The sequence below is a fragment of the Crocodylus siamensis genome, chromosome 7 (assembly GCF_052110815.1).
Source record: "Crocodylus siamensis isolate JL-2025a chromosome 7, ASM5211081v1, whole genome shotgun sequence".
In the NCBI taxonomy this organism is placed as follows: domain Eukaryota; kingdom Metazoa; phylum Chordata; order Crocodylia; family Crocodylidae; genus Crocodylus; species Crocodylus siamensis.
The window spans coordinates 64,586,317-64,610,229 of record NC_143401.1 but is presented as its reverse complement, the minus strand read 5'-3'; the positions used below and the strand labels follow the sequence as shown (position 1 = coordinate 64,610,229).

The following is a 23,913-nucleotide window of genomic DNA, read 5'->3' as shown; positions in this document are numbered from 1 at the left end:
AAAATCCTCCACGTTCTCCAAAAACTGCCCTCTAATTGTACTATGTGGAAGAGCAACTGGATGGTTTTGGTAAGCTGGTAAGTATCTTGATTTTTGTGAAGTTAAAAGCAAGTCCAAGCATTTCATGTTGTTTCACAGAAGCAGTTGAGAGCGACCTAGAACTCTTCATTCAGTGGGCACACACACCGCAGTTGTCAGCATACTGAAGATCAATAATGGAGGTGTTAACTCAGATTTGGAATGTAACCTGTTGATGTTAAAGAGATTCCCATCCATGCAATACTAGATTCATATTCCAGCTGGAAGTCTATCAACAATGAGATGCAAAATAGTTGCATTATAGATGGGAAAAAGTTGTTGCTGCAATCATGCATCCTTGACTCCAGTTCTGCAATCACGCATCATGCTCGACTCCAGTTCTAATGGTGAAGGGGAGCATTTCTGAGCCATTGCTTAAGACAACTGCTGTCAGATAATAATGAAAAAACCTGATGGTGCTAAAAATTTGATAGGCATCCAAATCCCCATCAAGATCTCCCATAAGTAGGGTGACTATATGTCCCAGATTGGCCAGAACACTCCTGGATTTCAGAGGCTGTCTCAGTGTCCCAGCCATTGAAGAAAATTGAAGAAGTAGTCCTGGATTCATTTAAACCCTTCTGCACATGCCTGGCTCCTGAGTCAGGAGATGGGCACACGTGGGTGGGTTCACACCCATCTAGGACTTTTGCTTCTATTTTTCTCCAGGGGGCCAAGCTAGTGGGATTCTCCTGGAATTGTATGCTTCTGTTTGATTCTTGGTGAGTGCATCTACATGAGACACTGAGTGCAGTAGACTACTTCTACTGCGCATTACCATAGCACAAAAAAAAAACAAAACATGTTAATGTGCTAATTCACAGTAGGATTAGTTTATTAGCATCACAAGAAGTGTACACCAGTTCTAATGTACATTAGCACCAATTACAGTGCATTAAGTTAGTACCAGGGGCCATTTGTACATGCCACAAAATTGATCTTTAAAGCAGCTTAATGCCTTTTTGCCTTGCTTTAATGGCACAGCTGTTCACATGTGTTGGCGGTGTAATGCACATTAAATAACTTTGGGGCATATTAAATGACTTTGGGATGCAGCAAAATAAAATATCTCCAAGGTGGCTTAGTTTGCCACGGAGGGAAGCACTGAGCCCCATTCAGCTCAGTCATTGTGCAGGCAGGCTCCACTGTAGAAGAAAAAAAAAAAGTACGCACCTGATTTTTTTTTCCATCCCCAGAGCCTGCCTGCCTGGTGCTTCCCTCCACAGCTGCGGTGACCTCTGGGACCACTTGGGCTGGGTGCTTGCAGGCAGGTGTTACTGCTGCCACAGAGGGAAGAACGAGCCCCCTTCCCCCTTTCCCTCCCCACAGCTCAGGGACCGCTTGGCCCACCAGCAGCTCACCCTCCTCTCCCCACTACCAGAGAGGCAGATAAGGTTTGGGACCAGTCCTTGTTTACATGTCATGGGGGTTTACTTCACCCTAAATTGAAGCATTGTTTTTAAAGACCCACCACTTCAATTTAGGGAGAATTAAAACTGAGTAAACCCCTGTGGTATGTACAAACACCCTGTGATTACAGGTACTAAACTGAATGTGTCATAATTATTGCACATTAATGAACATGTACTCATGCTCACTATGTTCAGGAAACTAGATTTCATACTCTATAAATAAGCAGAATTACATAAAAAACTATCTGATTCCAATAATCATTTTCCTTGTAATGGAGTTAACCCCATATAGGCCAATGGATTTGGCTAACTGTTCAGGTCAGAAGGGGACAATGCACAAGACATCTGTGGAATATGAATCCAGATTGACCAAAATTAGACCCAGAATTTTGGATGATCCTATTCTTAGTTAAAGTCTAATTTTATGTTGGTCAAAGCCAGCAGGATGCTCTCATTCCTTCAGAATAGTGCTGAACTGAACCAAGTCTTAGACATATTTCTACAGGTGAAACTAGCTATATATACACAAAGTCTAGACAGTATTTTAAAGCAGTAAAACTAATTTCTGAAATAAATAATATATTTCATAGTTACTATATTCAGATTTGGAATATTAGACCCAACCATGAAAGAGAGGACTGAGGCACAAAGCTTATTCAGGATTGTACATAATTTTGTAACAGGTTTCTTCAGAACTTCACATTGTTGAATGCTTCCTTGTTGTTACCAAATAACATCTGAAAAATAAACAACAACAAAAAACACCCTCTCTTTTTTTATTCCTGCAACAGTATATACACATTAAGCTTATTTTATATAAAAATGGGTTGTACTCATTACTATTGTGAAATAACCCCCCCCACAAAGGTTCATAGAACATTTTGCTATTTTTTAATCTGTTAGTCCTAATATTTCCACAAGATCAAAACCTGTTCTTCCTTTCTTATTTTACTGAGTAATAATCATGGGGGGTAGGATACATTTCCTAATATCCAACCTAAATTTTCCTTGCTCCAACTCGAGACCATTGCTCCTTGTTCTGTCATCTGCCACCACTGAGAACAGTCTAGCACCATCCTCTTTGGAACCCCCTTCACGTAGTTGAATCCCCCCGCTCAGTCTTCTCTTCAGACTAAATAAACCTAGTTCCCTCAGCCTCTCCTCCTAAGTCATGGCTCCCAGCCCCCTAACCATTTTTGTTGCCCCCTGCTGGACTTTTTCCAACTTGTCCACATCCTTTCTATAGTGGGGGACCCAAAGCTGGACAGTACTCCAGATGTGGCTGTTGCCTTGACACACAACAGATCAACACTTGGGATCTCAGTATCGCACTGTAAGGCAGGAGGACATGACAAAATTATACACACACAAGCTACACATATGACACTATGGGTCCACTTCAGTGGTGGCTGTGTGTTAACACTAGGGGGTACCTAGGATCACCTGGTGCCTAAGGTTACTTAGGGTCACTCAGTGCTGGAGTTACTTGGGGTCACTTAATGCCCTGGGATTATGGGGGTGAAAGAAAATCCAGGAGACAGAGGAGGTGAAGGAGTGGTGCCGGGGGATCAAGCCAGGGCAGCAAAGAGAGAGCCAAGCTGGTCAGAAAAGCTGGAAGGAGCAGCAGAGAGGCAAGGTGAGGGGTGGTGGAGGATAAAGCCAGGAGCTGGGAAGTAAGAGTTGAAGGAGGAGGAAGAAGCTGGGAGGTAAGGAGCTGGGAGATGGAGAAGCCGGAGGCTGCAGGGGGTAGAGAGAGAAGCCAGTCATCAAGCTGATGGTTTGGTCGTTCAGTAGGAGCTATTTTTAGATCCTGCTACCATTGTGTCTCAAGCACCCTCATTCATCCAGGAACCAGTTTACATAGGAGTCACAGTTGCAGCATAGTTACAACAGGGTATGCCTGGGCAGGGGACACACAATGGAGACTTGACATTACTTTGTATGATTTAGGCCTGTTCCTGTAAGTTAACCAATATCAATATAAAATAGTAAAAATCAATACAAACATAACAGAACACTATTTACAATATAAAGAGGGGCTTGTTACAATAATGGGCTATAAGAACTTAGCTTATCTATGACTACCTATAACTACTTATAAGGGGTAGAGGGGGCATAGAAAGAGTCAGAAGTGGTTGGGGAAGGGAATATATTTAAGTAAAAATAAAAGAAAGAAAAACCAGGGGGCTTTGCTACATGGCCTCACCAGTCTTCAATAAAAGGGGAATAATCGCTTCTCTCAATCTGCTGGAAACACTCCTAATGCAGCCCACTATACACAGTTATCTTTTTTCGCAACAAGGGCACACTGTTGGCTTCTAATTTTTTCTGACAGATCCTTCTCAACTTAAACCAGAACAGTAATAAAAACCAAAACGCTCTGTAATGGGACCCATGCCCCATTACTAAAGAGGAGAGAGAGCCGGGAAGCAGGCAGATGGCTCTACACCACTGGAGGGACTAGTGGACACAGAGTTCCCTTTAAGAAAAATGGCTGCTCATTCCCAAAGCAGAAAGCACAATAAAGGCAGTGATTGGCAGGCTTAGGGTGGAAGTGGTGGCTCAGATAAACCAGAGAGGGTGTCCAGGCTTCATAAGGGCCAGATGGGCCCTGACCTGGAAATGTTCAGTGTTGTTCCAGACTGTGGGAAGGAAGGCCCAGCTGTACCAAGCATGAAAGCCAAGTCATTTTGGTTACATATTTACTTGTTACCATGGTGGTCACAACTCCCAGGGCAGGGGAAAGGATTTTAGCTCAGCAGCAGTTTGGGCTGAGGCCTGTGAGCAGCTGTAAGGGGAGGCTTGAAGGCTGCAGGCAGCACTAGACAGGTGGCTACTGCTAGTGGAAGATGTAACAAAACAGACTGTGGGTGTAGGCCCAGATCTTGAGAAGAAGGAGGGCTATAAAGGGCCTGAAGCCCCAGAGATTGATGGTACGACCTCAGAGCTTGGGAAGGCAAGACCAGGACCAAGGGGCCCAGAGCCTGGGGGGTCAAGCCTGGAGCCAAGGATGCCGGAGCTCAGGGTCCAGGGCAGTGGATCTGGGCTGAGGGGCCCAGCTAGAGCAAGAGGACCAATGCCAGAAGTCCAAAGCCCATGCAGAAGTTTAAGGCCTGAAGCTCCCCCCAGAAGGCCACACCCTCAAGTCGGTGAAACAGTGCTGTGCAGCAGGGTCCTGAATTGAACAATCCCAATCACATCTGAAGAGAATTTGGGCAGAAAAGGTATCCCGATACCACTTCTCTTTCAGGGCTATTTAACTTTAACATCCAAATATGGTAGGCGAGACAGCAGGGTGGACCCCTGAGAGGTCAGAGTGGACGAGTTGGGGGAAAGGATCCAGGTGGCCACTGTGGGGTGGGTGACATGGCTACCCTTGGGACTTGTCAGGATACACACACTGATAGCCTGGCCTATGTACATCATTCAAATTATCACAGAAAGGCTCCAAACTGCAAAGAAGTATTTGAATAATCAAGTATCTGGGGGATAACTGAAACTGTCTCAGCTTCTGCCAGCTCCTGACAGTGTACTCTCCTGCCCCAACTGTCCCCAGACTAGGATGGATGAAGCGTTCATTAGCCTTGTACTGGTCAGAGACTCCCCTACATTAAAGAACTCCTTAGCTATCCATTTAGATAGAGTCAGATAAGATGCAGTCAGAACTAGGATGCAGTCTGGCTGTTTGGGCATAGGAATAACATACCTTGAGTAATGTTTCAGGAAGACTGAAAAGCTTTACCAAGGGGCCAGTCGCATAGGTAATTGTGGCTACTGGACACAATGCAAAAAAGACTTTGATTTTTTGAGCCAACTCTGGATCAGTTGAAAATGCTATAAAACCTATGATGACGCAAAAGACCTCTTAACATAGCAAAGCTTAAACTGAAATAGCCCTGGTTTGCTCAAATACTACATATATAAAAATAAAGTGCTCATTCTAAATCTCAATTCAGATTACACTTGGAAAAATTAAATTCCATGGATTTTGTTCAATTTGGTTGATGGAAAAAAGTAAGTCGTTCAATTCATATTCTCAAAACATTTTGTTGGAAAGATAATGTTGGAGTGATATTGCAGCTACAAAGTCCAAGAAATATTGGACTAGACATGAAAAAGATAGTCCTTGCCTCTTGTATTCATTGGAAGTTTCTTTTAAATCAGATTTTTGGTGCCTTCTGAATTTCTTCTTTAGAGATTCCCAAATTCCTGTGTATTTTATAGGTCTTATGCTGCTTAGTTTTCAAAGACCAATAAAACTTCACTGCCATTTAAAACAGTATTGCAGTATTTCGGAGAATTGGATTTAGGAACAGAATATCATGCAAATCTTGATTCTAAGTTGGGATCATAAAATACAACAAATTTCACGTACAAAAACTAATAAAGCACAAACAAACTCAAAAAGGCATACAAATGTCAAGAATAAAATGATTTGAGTCCCTTGTTGACTTGCTATATCGCCTCCTCCCAGGGTAATAAGTTTGTTTACATTTATTTTAGTGACTATCAATTTATTTTAAAGCAGCAGCATTTTCCCATACAAGCATCAAAAGTGTGTCCTTCAACTCCCACCCCCCCCCCATACAGGAAATTGACTTAAAACCATGAGTTGTTAAGAATAATAGCTACAGGCTTTCTTTGCTTGCTCTTCTTTCTAGCCTTTGAGTCTTCATATACTACATTTTTTACACCAAAGCCAAGAGAGGCAGAATCTTTTTATTATTTTTAAATGAAAGCAAGGATTCTCTCGGCAGCTGTGGTTTCCAGAAAAAACAAACATGCACCCAAAAAATCAGAGGCATCAGTGTCAGAACTAAAGACACTAGGCAAATTTCCCTGATCTACCCTAATGTTGAAAGTTTCAGTTCAGATAAGGGGTGGGCAATTATTTTTGCTGGAGGGCCTCCTAATGCATTTTGGTGAACTGTTGAGGGCCGCATGGGTAGCCCCCACCCTTGATAGTTGCCCCACCCCATCATTGCCATATTGGGACTGGAAGTCCTGCCCCCTAACCTTTGCCACTGGAAGTCCTTCCCCTTGCCCCAGAAGTTCTCTTTTTGGGAGGAAGGGGGCTACAGTCTTGGACCGAACCCCCCCCCACAAATCATATACAAAAATATAAAACGTACTATAAATTATTTAGATTTTATTTAAAAATATATTTGTACTGATTTATGTTTTTGGAAAATGTATCTGGAGGTGATTGCATAGTAGCTCCAAATACAGTCCTATTCCTGTATATTGTATGTGCACAGTAAGGCGGGGGGTGTATGGTGAGGTGTGGGGTGGGTATGGTGCGTGGGTGTGCAGAGGTGTGGAGTATGTGGTTGGGCTGGGGGCTGTGGGAGAGCATGGGGTGGGAAAGCCCCCTGTACTCCTGTTGCCACCACAGCTTCCTGCGGCCCCCTCTGCCACTCCCCATGCCCCCCACCACTTCCCCTGGGTCCCCCACCACTCCTACACCCACTGCCACTTTCTGCCACACCCCACCACTCCCTCTGTCATCACCACTGCTTCTTACAGTTCCCTCACCTACTGCTGCTTCCTGTTGCCTCCCCTGCTGCTCTGGCTCCAGCCTGCTCCAGCCAGCACCATGCAGGGCCTGCACATGTGCCGATCATAGTGGTTTCCTCTCCTCCTTCCACTCAATCTTATTTGACTTTCCACTCGGATGCAGGGAGGGCAGGGAACAGCCAAAGGGTTGCCAGGACCAAAGGTGCAGAAGTTTTTGACTGGGGGGAGAGCTGGGGGGGGTGGTAATGGGGTGCAGCCAGGCAGGCCTTACTGATCAGCCTCTGGGTCTTGCCGCCAGCTTTACCTACTGCCGCTGGTGCCTGTCATGTTTGACAGGCATGTGAAAATAATTAATTTTCTAAATTTTTAGCAACCTCACGGGGTAGATAGAATGACCTGGCAGGCTGGATCTGGTTTATGGGCTGTATTTTGCTGGCCCCGATTTAGAACATATTTTAACTTATACACCAGGGAGGAAGGAAGTTGCCAAGCAAAATTCATAGTCTTACATTACCCTTTAATTATGTAAATATTTCTACATATTGTTAGAGGATAATATGTTCACCAGCTTAACATCCTCCTTGGCATACCTATAGTAGTCCCTTCTGAATGGCTAACATTAATAGAACTGTTTCTGTCCAGTTTTTCCCAGGATAAAGTGTTCTGCTGCTGGAAGATCATATTTACCCATCTCAGTAAAAGTATAGGGAGAAAACACAAAAAGCTTAAACAAATGAATTCTAATACAGTTGGCCACGATAACACACAATCTTTAGTAAGTAAAACAGGGACTGGTCAGTCACTATGTCAACTCAGAGGTTCTTGGCCCTTGCTTGTTGTGTCAAAAGTGCAGCATTTGTATTTGCTGTATGTAGCAGTATTGCAAGACACAAGATTGCTTGATAGAGCTAAGCCATTAGCCTGGCAGCCTTATAAATAGGAGTCTTCTCTATACTATGGGATTAACAGTGCAACTGGTGTGGAACCAGCCTTCATCTGCAGTTCTGTCTCTGGGCCTATTCAGTTGACAGTGGCAGAACCTTCAGTTTCAGCACAGCATCCTTCACTTGCCCATGAGAAGCAAACTCTGGGGAGTTTTCTTCCTCACTTGCTGCACAGGCATGGATTGTCCATCTCACTTTACTCACCATCTCCAACTGCTCCAGCTCTTCAGCTGCTCAACCTCACCATCCCTGTCCATTGTGTTTTTCACCCCTGTTCTTACCATCAACACCTCACTTTGCTGTATCCCCTTCCATTTACCTACATCCCTCTTTTTCTTCCACAATACCTTCCCAAATTTCAGCCCCAGTGACTACCCTTTCCTCTGGGGTTTCATCACCCAATTGCTCTAGGGGATTCCCATCCTCCAGTCACTACCAGTCCGGGTAACAGTGAGCAAGGAATCTGAAGGTGAGAGACTCCCTGTAACAAGTCGCCCTCAGAGGCTCAGATTTTAACCTCCACCTTACCAGCACACAGTGCCCAGAAAGTTCTTGTCTTAAAGGGACTGATCTGTCTTCTGGTACCAGGGCTAGGGTTCCCTGTTATACTCCCCCTTCCATTATTGCTGTTGGTGTTAATCCTGAAAAAAAAAAAGTCATTTTCAAACTTTCATAGTCATTCAGTGTACCTGAACCTCCAGAACTCTTCCTGGCTGGGCTTAAGAGCCTTGCGCATTGAAGACCAGGTATTCCCTCTGCTGTTTCCTAACCAAACATCATAGCCAGCATCTTCTAGGATGAAGCTCAGGCTGTTATCAGACAAGGCAGAAATCCAATGGGTTGCATCTCCTAGGGCTCCATGCTGCAAAAACACGACAGGCCTTTTTCCTGGAAAGGAAGATAGTTTTATCATTTATTACCATGGGAGGAGGTGAATTTCTACAGTGTCGTAGTTAGGTTTGAGTTACAGTATGGAATGATGTAAAAACTGGACTTTTCACTGTGGTTTTATGAAAACTGAATTAAGATAGAAAGAGTTGTAAGATTTTACAATAGGGAAGAGGCTGGTAGTAGCATTTTACTGGATTCTTTCTGTCTTTGCACCCATGTATAACATATTTAAGCCACTCTAACATCTCTTCTGTTTCTGCATTATTTGCCCTCCCATACTGACTCCTCAAATATCAGATACAGATTGGTAGCATTTGGCTATAGATTATTTAAGAAATATTTAGTGACAAGATCAAATATGTTTTGATTCAGTATAAAAGCTTATGGCTATTTTTCAGGCTCTTTGTTATAATACAGATAGAGCAATTAAGAATTATTTCATTATTATATCAATTTTGTGCAGATTCTTTTTAAAGCAGTAATTCTCAACAGTGGGGTGCAGCATCCTGGGGTGTCATGAGACCCTGTGAAGGATGTGGCAATATAAGTGAGGTGTGAGGAGACAGGCCATGAGGAGAGAAGCATGGGATCAGACTCATCCCTTCCTGGTGTTTCCCATACTCCCAACTGTCCAAGCCCTCTGCAGTGTGCTAAGAGCATGCTCAACCCTGCTCAGCTGCTCCTTCCTTCAGCCCCATTGCCCAGCCTCCGTGCAAGGAGGGAAGCACATTAATAAAACAATCTATTTTTAAATGTGATGATGCTCAATTCACAAAAGTTACAGAAGAGTGCCTTGAGTAAAAATAGGTTGGCAACCACTTGTTTAAAAGTATATAACAGAGTACAAGCATGAATAAGGGGGGGGGGGTGTGGATATAGGGCATGGAAGGTGACTGTGAAAGAGTTTTTGGCTTGGGACAGATATTCAAAAAGCCTGAGCCTGAATTCATTCAAACCTTGCAGGTTAGTCTAACCTGGCTAGGCTGAATCAGTTTTGTTATCAGACAGACATCCCAGAAATGCAGGCACTTCCTTTGCACAGAGCTGAGCTGGGGGGTGTATGGCCATGCCCTTGCAGGACACTCTGATTACGAAGGGGTCCCCCCCACTCCTGAACATCCAGGCAGAGAATGTTTATCACCTCTAATTCAGTGTTTATCACCCCATTAAGAACAGAGGGACATTACCAGCTACCTGTTGATTTTGCCTTTGTCCTGTGTACCACAGCTCAGAGGCAGTCAGCATATGGTCTGCTAGCTAATGCTAAGAGGTATCTGTGAGGGACGGGGGAATGCCTGCTTAGCAGAGAGCAGTGTTAGGGAGCAGAAGCCAGGCAGATGCCTCCGGAGACTACCAAGCTGCAGTCAGGGAGCAGAGGGGAAGGGGGGCAGCCCTGCTGCAGAGCAGAAAACCCTGCCCAGCCCAGAGAGCATGCTGGGATGCTGGGGGAGTCTGATTTAATTTAAACCAGCAAGGGGTCTGAGACAGACATTGCATAACCTGGTTTGAGCCAAATCAGTTAAGTCTGATACTACATTCAACCACAGTGGCAATGCATAGGGGGGCCACGTGCCCCCCCCTTCCCTCCCAGGCAGTGAGATCAGTCATGGGGGGAGGGGTGTTACCTATTAGCTCCATGTTCTTGGGGAACCCTGACACAGGATGCAGACTGTCTGACTCACAAAGAATCCCACCCACCTCCTCTACCTAAACAGAAACGGATTAAGATGCAGTGAGAGACACACGTAAAACCCTCCAGATAAGGGTGACAAGAGTGAAACAAGTGTCCTAGGTCTCATTTGCATCTGAAATGGAACCAGATGACCATTCATTTTCATATACTTTTATAGTCAAACTGGTGGTAACTGGGTATATTTTTCCTTCTCTACTTCTCCTTCCCCACTTCCTCTGCAGTAACGCTTCTTTACCTAAGCTAAAGATCCCTGTGAAGCGTCAAAATACTGTGGGGTCTGCTCATCAAGAGACTAAAAGATTGGGACGTGCTGAGTTTGAAATACATAAAGGGATCAGCTTGTACAGGCTGATTGACCCAGTTTGGCTCAGTTGTGCCCTAATGAACTGAATGCTGGCCCATGAGGGTATCAGCTGGACACCCAGCCAGATTCAGAGGTATTCTGTTTAACTGTGTGGTTGTGTCTGACTGTGGTTATTGTTGCTCTGATTAACTGATTCTTGGCATATGAGGGTGTCAGCCTGTCTATGCTGATCAACTTGGCCAGGTCAGGTATGTCACGTTACTCTGTGTGTGTTTGTGTGTATGACTGATTTGGTGACTGGAGGAACCCAGCCCCACTGAAACTGAATCGTGCAAGATAGCTCCATTGGGGGTGAGGGCTTGCAGAAGGGAGATATACAGCTCTGTATAGAAACACAAGTAACACAAGCAGCACATTAATAGAATTACCAAGACCCTAGAAATGTATCCCTAATAAATGAGCACACCTCAAAGTAATGGGCAAATCTGGTAACAGGGCCCTCTGGTTGGCAGGACTGGTTATAGCAGGGGCATGTGCCCCTCCCCCTGACTAAGGTTGTACCAGTCACCCCTGTTCAACCAGGTATATCTCAAACCAGTTTTGGCCATTCTCAAACTGGTTTATGTGCACTGAACATCTGTTCTGTTACAGATTTAAACCAGTTTCTGATCACTTAAACTGGTTTATGTCTAACATCTGTCCCTAGCTTTGATGCACATTCCCAGTAGCAGCGTGGGTAATATGGATAAGGGAAGAATGCAAAAATATTTCCATCATTTCATACTTCAACGCTCTTAAGATTTTAAGAGAAAAGTGTGTGCACTTCTACAACCATAACTGAATGTGAAACTAAACCTCTTTGTTCACTCTTTTGATTAGAGATTGAATAACATACTGCCATGGTGCAAGTCAGTTACTGGTGCTCTTCTAGTAGTCTCCAAAGTTCTTTTTCTTATCACGCAAAAATATTGACTCCTGGGAGGACATGGGCTCCTGCTCTTTTTTAGAATGTACATGGTTTGAGCAGCAGCTGCCTTGGAGGAGAAGGAGCCATGAAAACAATCTCTGCTCTGAAATCTGATTTACAGTTCCTTCCAGAAGAAGAATTGCTTCCTTGAAGTGTTATTGTAGGTTGAAATTCCCAGAAGAAGGAATTACTATGCAAGTGGAATAATTACCTAATTTCAGGACTAATGTAAAAAGGTAAATAAAGGAAGTTACACCTAGAATGTATAGAATCAGAGAAGGATATAAAAGTAGACCTGCAAGGGACCTCCAGAAGTCATCTGGTCCAGCTCCAGAACTTCCACTCCACACAACAAAGGGGCAGTGATGATTTCATACTATAGGAAGTAGAGGCAATGGGATGATCTTCCTTTCCAGTACATGTGCCCTTGAGTACAGGTGCACATATTTTATAAAACTAAAAACCAGCCCAGACTTGCATCTTTGGATAGAATGGCAGACAATCTAGTTCTTCACCCACCACCCACTCACCTATTTAAAATGCCCTTTCTACCCATTCTGTCAGGATATAAATGTTGTAATGCCACAACTTTGAGAGCTTTTTACTTACAGGTTTCATATGCATGATGAGACAGAAGAGTAAAAGTGTCAAGGGACATATAAATGTAGTAGAAGTGTAAGAGGGACATTGTAGCCATGATGGTCCAGAACTTGTGCAAGTAGCAAGGATTTCTTAGGGTGATATATTTACTGGACCAAGTGTGGAGATGGAATAAGAATTAGACAACCTTTCAAACTCAAGATATTCTTTGTCAGGCCAGGTCAGGTCAGGTAAGCTACAAACTGGGTCCAATAAAAGATATTACCCTAAGAAATCCTAGGCTCTTGCATGTAAATTAAAAGTAATTCATATTATACAGCATTTTTAAGAAGACAGTACTTCAAACTATAGCAAGTCATGTAGCTTACATTAAAGCAAGGGTTAGAAATACAAAAAAAAAAAAAAAATGGTTCCAAGGAAGTATATAACCAAGCCAATCCTTACTTGTCTTTAGGATTTGATATCGAACCAAAATTGAGACATGAATGGAAATATGTGATATATGCAGCTATGTAAGCCCCGAAGTAAGCCCCTGTCAAAGCTTTCCTCCCTCAGATAAAAAAACCTACCACCGCTCCAGGATACCACCAGGAATCCTGTTAATACCAAGAATATAGCCATTTTCAGTCACAACTTCATGCTCCCCACCAGGGTATCTATGATATCTGATAATTTCAGTCTGAAGGAAGCCAAATGAAGGCATGGTTTAGATAAATCAATTTTTCACATAGTCTGGGTTGTTAGGCAAGGATCCCTGTGGAGAGAATGCTATCCCAGTCCCAGATTTTGTGGTTTTGTGTTACTTGACTGGCACTAAAATAGTATTTTTTCACTGTGTATTTTATACAAGGCATAACTACTAGCTGCACAACTGTAGTTGGTATTTGTGAGCTAAACTCTAGTGAAGTTAGTTTGGAGGGTCTGTTTAGAAACACAGAGTGAAAACGCTGCACGAAGGACATTTTTTTAAAGATATCTTCCTTAAGCCATCCAGTGCTGGTCACTCTAAAAAAATATAGAACTATTAATAATTGGAACATCCTTTAAAAAATAGAAGGATAAAATTACACCACTTACAACATTCATAAAACATTCTGGATCCACCCTGTTCCTTCTTAAGATTTCTTCTGAATTCATAGGAGTTGATTTTCAAAATTCTTCAGAAAATGAAATTCCTTGGAGCCAAACCAATGTTATTGATATCCACATCCTGGGCCTGTGTGAAGCAAGAAATCTCTCTGTAATTATGAACACTGTGAACATCTTGTGTAAGCCTGCTTTATTCAAATGCTGTTACTTCATTTTATAGCAAGAACAGGATCCAGATCTCTTTCTGCTTCCTTGGAATCAGACAGAAATGAGCAACCACGTGAGGAACAGCTAACTCGAGCTGAGGCCTGGTGAGAGGGATATGAAGTACAGCATGCACTTCAGGAAAGTTATACCTATGTTTGTACATTTTGTCTATAGCACGTGGCCTCAGATTGTCAGGGTGAAGAGCAGCATGACTGCTACTCAAACACTTCTAGATACCAAAGTAGTAAAAATGACTGCAACACATTCTTTCACTTTTCTTTCATTCTAAGGCATGAACAGTGCATGCCCCCAGAGGCAGGGGGAGTATGGCTGCGCCGGTGGGAGCCTGGTGGCAGGGAGCAAGGAGCTCCCACAGACAATGCCAGTAGTGTCGGCAGCAGGGGTGGAGGGGGGGGAGTGCTGACCACAGATCGGCGACCACCCTCAGGCACCACCAGCAGCATCAGGGCAGCCAGGGGTGATCAGGGACCACCAACAGACAGTGTCAGTAGTGCATTTTTACAGGGGGTGCACCGCCACACGTTGGGGGTGCACATGCACCCACGTGTACCCCTTACGCATTGCCCCTGCTTTAAGGCAGTGCCCCTTTTTTTTAGAATGGGCTCATCCTATTCACAGGAATCCATGCTTTTGTCGACTAAGGCTACACTATACAATGTGTTTTCTCTTGGGTTAACAGATGGCAGAGAAGCTTCTTTGAGTGTAAATGATACACTCAGAAAAGAAGGTACATAAACAGCAAGACTCAAAAAAAAGAGACTGACTTAGAAATTTAAGTGTTCCTCTTCAAAAAACCCACTGAACCAGAATGGCTGTATTATCGAGAACAACATCCTTTGCTGAACTCCAAGAATGCTGGGATCATTATAGGTACTTTGAATGAAAAACCCATACAGGCACTGGGGGAAGGTAATCTTGGAAACGGGCCTCTTGTGTGGCTAACCTTAAAAGTAAAATTCTGGGTGACAAAGTATTGCATTAGTCAGTATGCAATGCAATACTTCATCCTTTACCTAGAATTTTCCATACTGAAATGAAACTCCCAAATGGACTGCTCACATTTTTCTTTCCCTTAAATAGAATCTCAGAAATGAGCTTTCACAATAAGGTTAAGGCCTGGCTATAAATGAGAAGTATTTTTTGTTTTTATTCTTTTTTACAGCTAGCAGATTGGCAGATTGGACTGGTGGAGAACACTACAGTAATGAAAAAAATAGCAGCATTTGTTGCCTGAATACAGAGCGTCAAGCTCAGACAAGGCGTGTAGTCATACACCACAGTATTTGGTATACTGTTGCAACTCAGGGCTCATTACTTGTTATTAATTTTCAATGTTGCATCAGGGCTCATTATGTCTTCACATTTAGGTCACTTCAGTCTTTCCTAGAACACTCCTAAAGGATTTACTTGTGACATTTTACTATTCTTTTCATAGTGGTTTGAAATTCATTGTCAAAGTTTAAAATGTTATTCAACACAACTTTTTGTAGAAGATTTTCATATTGGGCAAAAGGGCATTTTCCACTGATAAAAGAGTAGAAGGGAAATATTTGACCTGCTCCCACATACAAGTTTTTAGTGCTGCCAACCTCAATCATTTAAAAATAATTCCATTACAGCTACATAGATGCTTCTGAATAATAAGAGCCATGGACATTATAAGAAGCCTGAAGAAGCTGTCTTCAAAAGGCTACCACCCATCCTCTAACCTCCTCTTGGCTGATATCTTCCACCAGAGAGGAAGAACATAAAATACATTAGCATATTTCCCTAGTAGTTAATATCAGACATGCTGACCCTCTGCTCAGAACAGTTTTCCCTTTTCTTGTCAGCAGTACAAGTGTATATCCAATTTTGCAGTGTAGATAAAGGTTAACTACTTAATAATTTTTAAACCTCAGGTAAAAAAAAGAAGAGGAGAAGTGAGAGATGCAGCTCTTCAGAGTCTCTCTCTCCCTTTTCAAGCAGGTCACACACATTCACACACACACAGAACCATTTTAACAATTAAAAAGATACAGAGCTGGAACCTCAACGTCAACCTAATACAAGGAATGGGAACCTTGCATTCTCTGCTCTGAAGGTTTTCTGTCTGCAAATAGACACCAAAAGAAAATTATTAAGTCACATATGCTCACACATCACTTCAGCTGTTTTGGCATTCCCGTCTGTTTGTTGTTCTCAAGCTGAGTCCACCAGTTGTCTGACTCATTGTGTGAATCGACGTAAGCTGGTAAAAACCAATCAAAAGGAACCAATTACTTAAGAGAGGCAGTACACATTATCATGTATGGCCCACATAAACAGCAGGGCATGCCTCTGCCCATTTTAGATAGTAAATTAAAAATGAAAACTAAAAGAAAAGGAAAAGTATCTTTCTTTCCCGTGCCCCTATTAAAAATAAAACAATGCGCTCTCTTTTATCTTTGCTTATCTGGCTGTCTGCTTTAAATTGACTGGGGTTCTATGGAGTGCTTTTAATAATTTTATTTAGTTTTATTATATCGTCATCTAAATAATCCTACAGATTTTTACAAATGTTTAGTAAATAGTGATAGGATCTAATCAAATCAAGCAACAGCTAATGTCTCAAAAACACACATGAAATTATAATTGTGAAAGTATCCTACGGAGACAAGTACTAAAATAAGCAAATCAAGAAAGGAACAAAAATTGCCCCATTTGAGTAAGAAAGTGAAAGGTAAATCTCCTAGCAACTTAAACGGGGTCAGGATTATGTATGGTATCAAGCACATAATGTACAAAAACAGTTTCTGAAGGGACTGTGGAAGTCTATAATTTAGAACTTTTAAAACTATAGGATAATAAGAATCATCCATGCAGTCATATAGGGGTGCCTGGGGACATTTTCCACTTAGATAATCCCAGGCAGTCTTTCAAGTTTTTGAAATCATTCTCAAACCAGATAATCCCAGGCAATCTTTCAAGGTTTTGAAATCGTTTTCAAACCAAATAATCCCAGGCAATCTTTCAAGTTTTTTTCCTGCCCTGCTTCCCTCCATGGCTGTGTGCATGTGGTGGTGGGGCAGCAGTTCTCTCCATGGCTGCGGTGAACCCCAGGACCACCTGGGCTGGGTGCCTGTGGGTGGGTGCCGCCTGGTGGGGCACCACCACCACTGTGGAGGGAAAGCACTGTCCGTCCCCGTCCCCCCATGCGGCTCTTGGACCACTTGGCTTGCCAGCAGCTTGCCCTCTCCCCACCCCCCTGCTGCCAGAGAGAGAGGTAAGGATGAGGCCTGACCCTTCTGTACACACCACAGGGGTTTACTTTGCTGTAAACTGAAAACCCACCACTTCAATTTAGGGAGAACTAAACTGAAGTAAACCCCCGTGGTTTATACAAGCAGCTTTATAGACTAAAATACACAAACACACACATCTATCCATACACACATACACACACACACACACACACACACACCATAATATTACATTATATATCCTATTATACATACACACACACACTTGCAAGTTTTTGTGAGCAGGAGCTCATTTTATCAGTAGCTATGAAAAGAGGTGTACAGATCAGTGTATAACATGGAGATAGTGATTTGAATATAAAGGTAGAAAGGAAGGGGGAAAGGAAAGAAAGCAGAAAGGAAGGGGGACAGGAGAGTGGGACAGTCCTGGGAGAGGTAGTAGTATTGGTAGTAGCAGTAGTAGTAGTAACAGTAGCCATCTGTCTTCCTTGTGAGATAATAGAGTTGTGCTGAGTGAGGCATCATCTCACTGAATATCTGCTAGAGTCCAATTGTGGAGTGAAAGTCCCTTTTGCACTTATCATGTGAAGTTGTGTCAAACAATCCTGAACCTAGTGCAGGGTTCTTCCCAAAGCTTCTTCTTTCCTCTTCATGTTGGGCTCTTCTTTCCTCAAAAGCCTTAATGCCATGCTTATTACAGTAGACTACTAGAGAACTCCCCGGTCAAGAATGACAGGAGATGGGTGGGAGGGGATGGAGTGTCACCACCCACCACCCTGTGCCACCACCACCTCCCAGGAGCTTTTTGGGGGGGAGGCGGGAAGCTTGCCCCACTGTCCCCCTCCACCAGCACTCTATGCCACCACTGCCTCCAGCACCATTGGCCTCACCCCCCACTGGCCCTGCTCCTCAGAGATGTGAGAGCACCACTATAATGGTGGGGACAGAGTGTGCCAGCTTCACTCCCCACACCTCCCACTCCATCCCCTCCATCCCTGCCATCATGGCAGCACTCTGTACTCTGATTTGTTGTTTCACTAACCAATCAGAGTGCTCCAAGAGCATTACAGACTGACAGACAAATTAAGCCCTTTATTACATAAGAATTGACATGCAATTTGATCCTCAGCAATCTTCTCCCAGTTACTGGCTGTATGTTCATTGCCTTCATATCTCTCCTGCAAGTATCCTTGAAATGGAGATAAGGATGCCCATGTGATCTTGTTCCTCTAAGGAGTTCTCCACACAAGAGATCTTTGGGTATGCAGCCAAATCATCCATTATCTGCATAGGACCGAGGCATCAAAGTCCACAATGATTAGGAAGAGAATGGGTTCATTCCAAGCCCTTGGCATAGACATCTTTGTCCCACCAGGAAATTCATAGAATGTGGCTGAGGCAGTGTCAGTAGAAGCTGCTGAGGCACCTTTCTTGAGTAGAATATGTGGTGCAGGAGTCACTCCCATACAATAGGGTATTGATGACACAAGCATGATGATGCTTTGCCAGTACAGGTATTTGAATATTTGGAGACAGTCCTCGGAAAGGTAAATGAGTAAAGAAACATTAGGAACAATCAGGTTATAAAAGCTAATCAAGACAAGAGGGTAAAAATTGATTGCCCTGTTTCAACCAAGCTTAACACAATCCAATCTGTGGATGATTTCTCATTCTGCAGTTGCCCATTCAAATGAATTTTAAGGGTTTGCTGCCTAAGAATAGTTACCCAGAGGTTAGTGATGGAGTGTCTAGGCATGTCTGTGTTCAGCCACAGATCTCCACGCCTTCTGGAGCTGATGTTAGAACAGTGTTTTTACATTTTTTCACGTAGGGATTGCCCTGTCTATCCAATGTAGACAGCAGAAGGGCACCTTAAGCATCAGATGGTGTATACAATGTTGGTAGAGATGAGATAAATGAACCTCAGGTGTTATAATCCATGTAATTCAGTCCATAAATGTTTTGTATTGATTTGGGGAACATCAAGGATATGGGTTTGTTGCAAGGTCTGGCACCTTACAGAGAATGGGAGTTAGGTAGCTTGCTGCCTGAGGGATGTTGGTTGAGGCTGGGAGGCTGCCTGAAAGAACAAACAGATTCATCTTGCCCATGCAATATCTTGAGATGGTCTTCCTTTTCCAGGAGGGATTAGACCATTATTAATTAGTGCTGTGCGAAGCTTTGGGTGCTGATTCAATTCAGAGGAGATTCAGCCTGATTTGGCAGCTGAAGCTCTGAATTTGAATTGAATTGGGACACCAATAAAAAGGTCCAAATCAATTCAAAGCTCTCCAAATCGATTTGGAAAAGATGTGGAGAGCTTCAGAGGGATTAAGAGATTTGGGCAGTCCCCACTCACTGCCACAGGGAGCTGGACCCAGACTTCATGCTGGTAAGTAGGGGACAGGGTGGGGCTAAAGGAGGGAGAAGGAGACCATGGGGGGACCCCTGCCAGGCCTCATTCCCTGCCTGCTCCCCCAGCTCCCCGAGCACCCCCTGACTCCCGCCTGCTCTCCCAGCCCTGTCAATGGCTGCCCTGCCCAGCCCCAGTGTCCTGGCTCTTTTTTAAAAAAAAAGAAAGCCCCACACTCACTGGCTCCTGCCAGGTGGCGGGGGCAGTCAATACCCGCTGCATCTCACTGCCCCGAACTGTTTCAGGGGGCTCTGCCAGTGACTGCAGGGCATTTTTTATTTCTTTTTTCTTTTTTAAAGCCAGGACACTGGGGCCAGGTGGGGCAGCCATTGACAGGGCCATATATCAGGACAGTGATTCAAATTGCCAAATTGAATCATTGTCCCCAAACTGAAGCAAATACTAGCCACTTCACACAGGCCTATTATTAATTATTCATATAAGTTGTTCAAACAGGCAGCTGTAGGTCATAAGCAGGGGGACACTCTGGTCCTTTCCTTGGGAATTATATTGTAGAAGGTTGGAGTGAGGTCCGAGCCTGGCTTTGTAGATTTGATAGACTACAGTTTTTGAGTTGTATTGTAATAGTAGGAACCCCTGTTCCAGAACCTTAAGGTGTGCATCCTGGTCAGTAGCCTCAGCAGATACTGTCACAACGTAGAGCTTGGCCATAGACAATGGAGTTAGTTGTGTGCTTAGGATGAAAGCTGGTGGCTTGAAGGTAGCTGCTAGGGCTGTGCGAAATTTAACCAGGTGTTTCTTTTCAACACTGTTTTCACCCTTTTTGAGCTCAAAACAGTGAAAGCAAAATGAAATGAAAGGCTTTGAAACAGTCTCAGAACAAAATGAGGCAGTTGAAACATTTCAAAAGTTTCAGAATGTTTCAAGTTTCAAAGCTGGGCTTGCTTGCAGGGAAACAGAAACTAAGGAGTGGGAGGGGGAAGAGTGGGGAAGGACTGCTCTGATATTGGCATGTGTAGCTGGCCAGTGACTGTGATCCTTCCCTGAGGTCCCTTCCAATCCCAGTGCTCTGGGGAATAAGCTTCATAGAGGGGTAGAATTTATTAAAGTCCTGATGAAATTTCTCTAGAGATTCCTTTCCATACATCCTTACAATGAAATATTATCAATGTACCTTAAATATAGTAGGTGGATGGGAAGACAGCTGCAGAAGAAATGGTCTTCTAGGTCTGTCATAAACATACATTCATAGATTCATACATGTAGGGTCAGAAGGGACCTTGTAGATCTTCTCTTCCGACCCCCTGCCCTGGGCAAGAGAGAAAACTGGGCTCAAATGACGCCAGCCAGATAAACGTTGAGCCTTTTCTTAAAGACCCCCAGGGTAGAAGCCATCACCACTTCCCTTGGAAGTTGGTTCCAGATCCTAGCCACCCTGACTGTGAAGTAGCGCCTTCTAATGTCTAGTCTAAACCTACTTTCTAGCAACTTACAGCCATTATTCCTTGTTACTCCAGGAGGTGCATGGGGGAACAAGGTTTCTCCCAAACCCCGCTGGTCTTCCCTAGTAAGTTTATAGATGACCACCAGGTCCCCTCTCAGCCTTCTCTTGTGAAGGTTGAACAGGTTAAGGTCCCATAGCCTCTCCTCACAAGGTGTGCCCTGTTGTCCCCGGATCATACGAGTGGCCCTCCTTTGGACCCTCTCAATGCTGTCCACATCCCTCCTGAAGTGCAGCACCCAGAACTGGATGCAGTACTCCAGCTGCAGCCTGACCAGTGTTGCACAGAGGGGGAGGATCACCTCCTTGGACCTGCTTGAGATGCATCTGTGGATGCATGACAAGGTATGGTTAGCCCTACTGACTGTGACCTCGCATTGTCATCCCATGTTCATCTTGGAGTCAGTAATGACTCCAAGATCGTTTTCTGCCACCATGCTTTCAAGAAGGGAGTTCCCCAGCCTATAGGTATACTGCTGGTTCCTACTTCCCAAGTGCAGCACCCTGCACTTGTCAGTATTGAACCCCATCCTATTTTCATTTGCCCACCCCTGTAACCTGTCCAGGTCCTGCTGTAAACTATCCTTCCCTTCTAGTGGGCCCACCTCACCCCAAATCTTGGTGTTGTCTGCAAATTTAAACAGGCTGCTCTTCACCCTGTCATCCAAGTCACTAATAAAGAAATTGAACAGTGCGGGCCCAAGGACCAAGCCCTGGGGGACTCCACTGTCCACTCTCTCCAGGTCAAAAATAATTCATCCACCAACACTCTCTGAGTACAACCCCTCAGCCAATTTGCAATCCACCTGACTGTGTAGGCATCAATACCACAGTCACCTAGCTTTAATGAGAATGGGGTGGGAGACGGTGTCAAAGGCTTTCTTGAAGTCCAGAAAGACTACTTTCACCGCAACACCTGCATCTAATGATTTTGTGACCTGATTGTAGAAGGCAATCAGGTTGGTCTGACAGAACCTGCCCCTAATGAAACCATGCTGGTTGCCTGCTGCTGGCCCATCACAGATGTGCTCCTTGATAATCTTCTCAAAGAGCTTCCCCAGGACTTAAGTAAGACTAAGGGGCCTATAGTCATCTGGGTCTTCCTTCTTCCCTTTTTTAAAGATGGGGACCACATTGGCCCTCTTCCAGTCATCCGGCACCTGGCCAGTGCTTGTAAAGCCGTGCCAGGGGCCCCACGATAACCCCTGTCAAGTCCATCAACACCCTGGGGTGGAGAGCATCTGGACCTGCTGATTTGAAGATGTCCAGCCCCTCCAGAAGTTCTCTAACCTGGTCCTCCCTGACCCTAGGCTTGGCAGAGTTTCTCCTGAGTCCATCCTGAATCTTGGTAGGGGAGTCCCGGTCCCTGCACAAGAAAATAGAGGTGAAGAAATTGTTAAAGAGGTCTGCTTTCTCCTCTGGTGCAACCACCAGATTGCCAAGCATATCCTGCAGGAACCCCACTTTACCCAGGACCTTATTCATTCTCCCTATGTATTTAAAAAAGGTCTTTTTGTTATCATTGATCCTTGATGCTAGCCCTAGTTCCGTATCTGCCTTAGCTTTCCTAACAGCCCCCCTACAAACCTGAGTGGTGGAGGTATACTCCTCTTTGGTAATAGCCCCTCCCTTCCATTGGGTATACACCTCGTTTTTGGAAATCAGACATTCATGAATGCCCTTGATGAGCCAGGGGGGCTTTTGGGCACTTTTGCTCACTTTGCTTCTTGTTGGGATAGTCACCCCTTGGGCTCTGAGTATCTTCTTAAGGAACAACCACTCATATTGGGCAGCCAGTTCCTCTGCTCTCCAGGACCCTAGTGCCTCTCCCACTAATCTTCTCAGCTCAGTGAAGTTGGCCCTCTTAAAGTCTAAGGCTACTGCCTTGCTGCAGGCCCTTGACACCCTGTGATGGATGGTGAATTCCAGCAAGTGATGTTCACTATCACCCAGGTGGTCGAGGACCTGGAGTCCATCTTGAATATGTTGGCTTATTGTGGGGACACATAGGCCTATTTTCTCTACCTACATCCTTACATGTTTTCAGCTTTACATATCCAGATCACATCTTATCAGCACAACATCATGTGCAAACAAGCAGCACTAACACAAGAAATGCAAGCTACCAGAGAGTCAGTATTAAGGACTACACATTTTAGGACTGAACTTCCTATACAGACCTAACAAAAAGCTTGGGTTTACCATGCAATAATTAAAGATTCATTTGCACAAAAGAGTGTAGGAAGGCTTCTGTGAAGCTCTTGAATGCTGCTATGCCCAGCCAGAATATGAAAAGTAACAGGGTAGCTTGCCCAGGCGTGGATGGTCCACAACATACTATGAGTTACATGGGTGGATGCAGGAGAGGGTTGAGGCTGTGTTGTGGATGCACTAAGAGCTCTCTGAACTCTTGGATGGTCAGCATGGCCTCCTGCTGGAGCTAAACCAAGGAAGGCAGCTCCCTAGGCTCATCAAGTAGTTGGCTTGTGTTCTTCCCTGAGTCACTACTTTCCTGTACACTACTGCCACTATTTGTCCTCCCCCTTCCCCATATCAAAGTCAAGGGCAAGGGGAAAGGGGGAAAGTACAGTGATGGCACTTGCCCCAGGCTCTGGAGCTGCACTAATAGAGTAGCTCCAGCAACAGCCCATGCCAATAGGCTGAAGAGCTCAGAGAGCTGCCTGCAGAAGTGAAGATTGATCTCAGAGACCTCACTGAGCATGTTTCAGCACAGCAAAAGGTGGCATGCTAGCACCTCCCCTGGATCAGCCATTGATGAGTTACATTTCATTGGATAAGACCATTAATACCTGGTCAACTATAAATCCCCACCGTCATTTACTTCTTGGTTACTTATTCATATGCCCAAGGCATTAAACACTGAGGGTTAATCCATAAAGTATAAATGTTGCATAGCAATCTTCCTTGTTTACACAGCTTTTTGCTAACTTAGTTATAATAGAACACAGAACACAGAACAAAGCAATCATTCTAGCAGTTCTAGTAACAATGTAGTTATTAGGTTGGCTATAAATATTTGTTAATGTGTAGGTCAATGGTGTGTGAATTTTTTAAATATTATTGTAGTGTTGTG

At 44.1% G+C, this 23,913-nt stretch overlaps 1 pseudogene; it reads right to left on the bottom strand.

Annotated features, from left to right (window-relative positions):
* Positions 1-2,048: 2,048 nt before the first annotated feature.
* The window catches only part of LOC149859890 (lipase member M-like), a 32,715-nt pseudogene continuing 10,850 nt past the window's right edge, over positions 2,049-23,913 (bottom strand).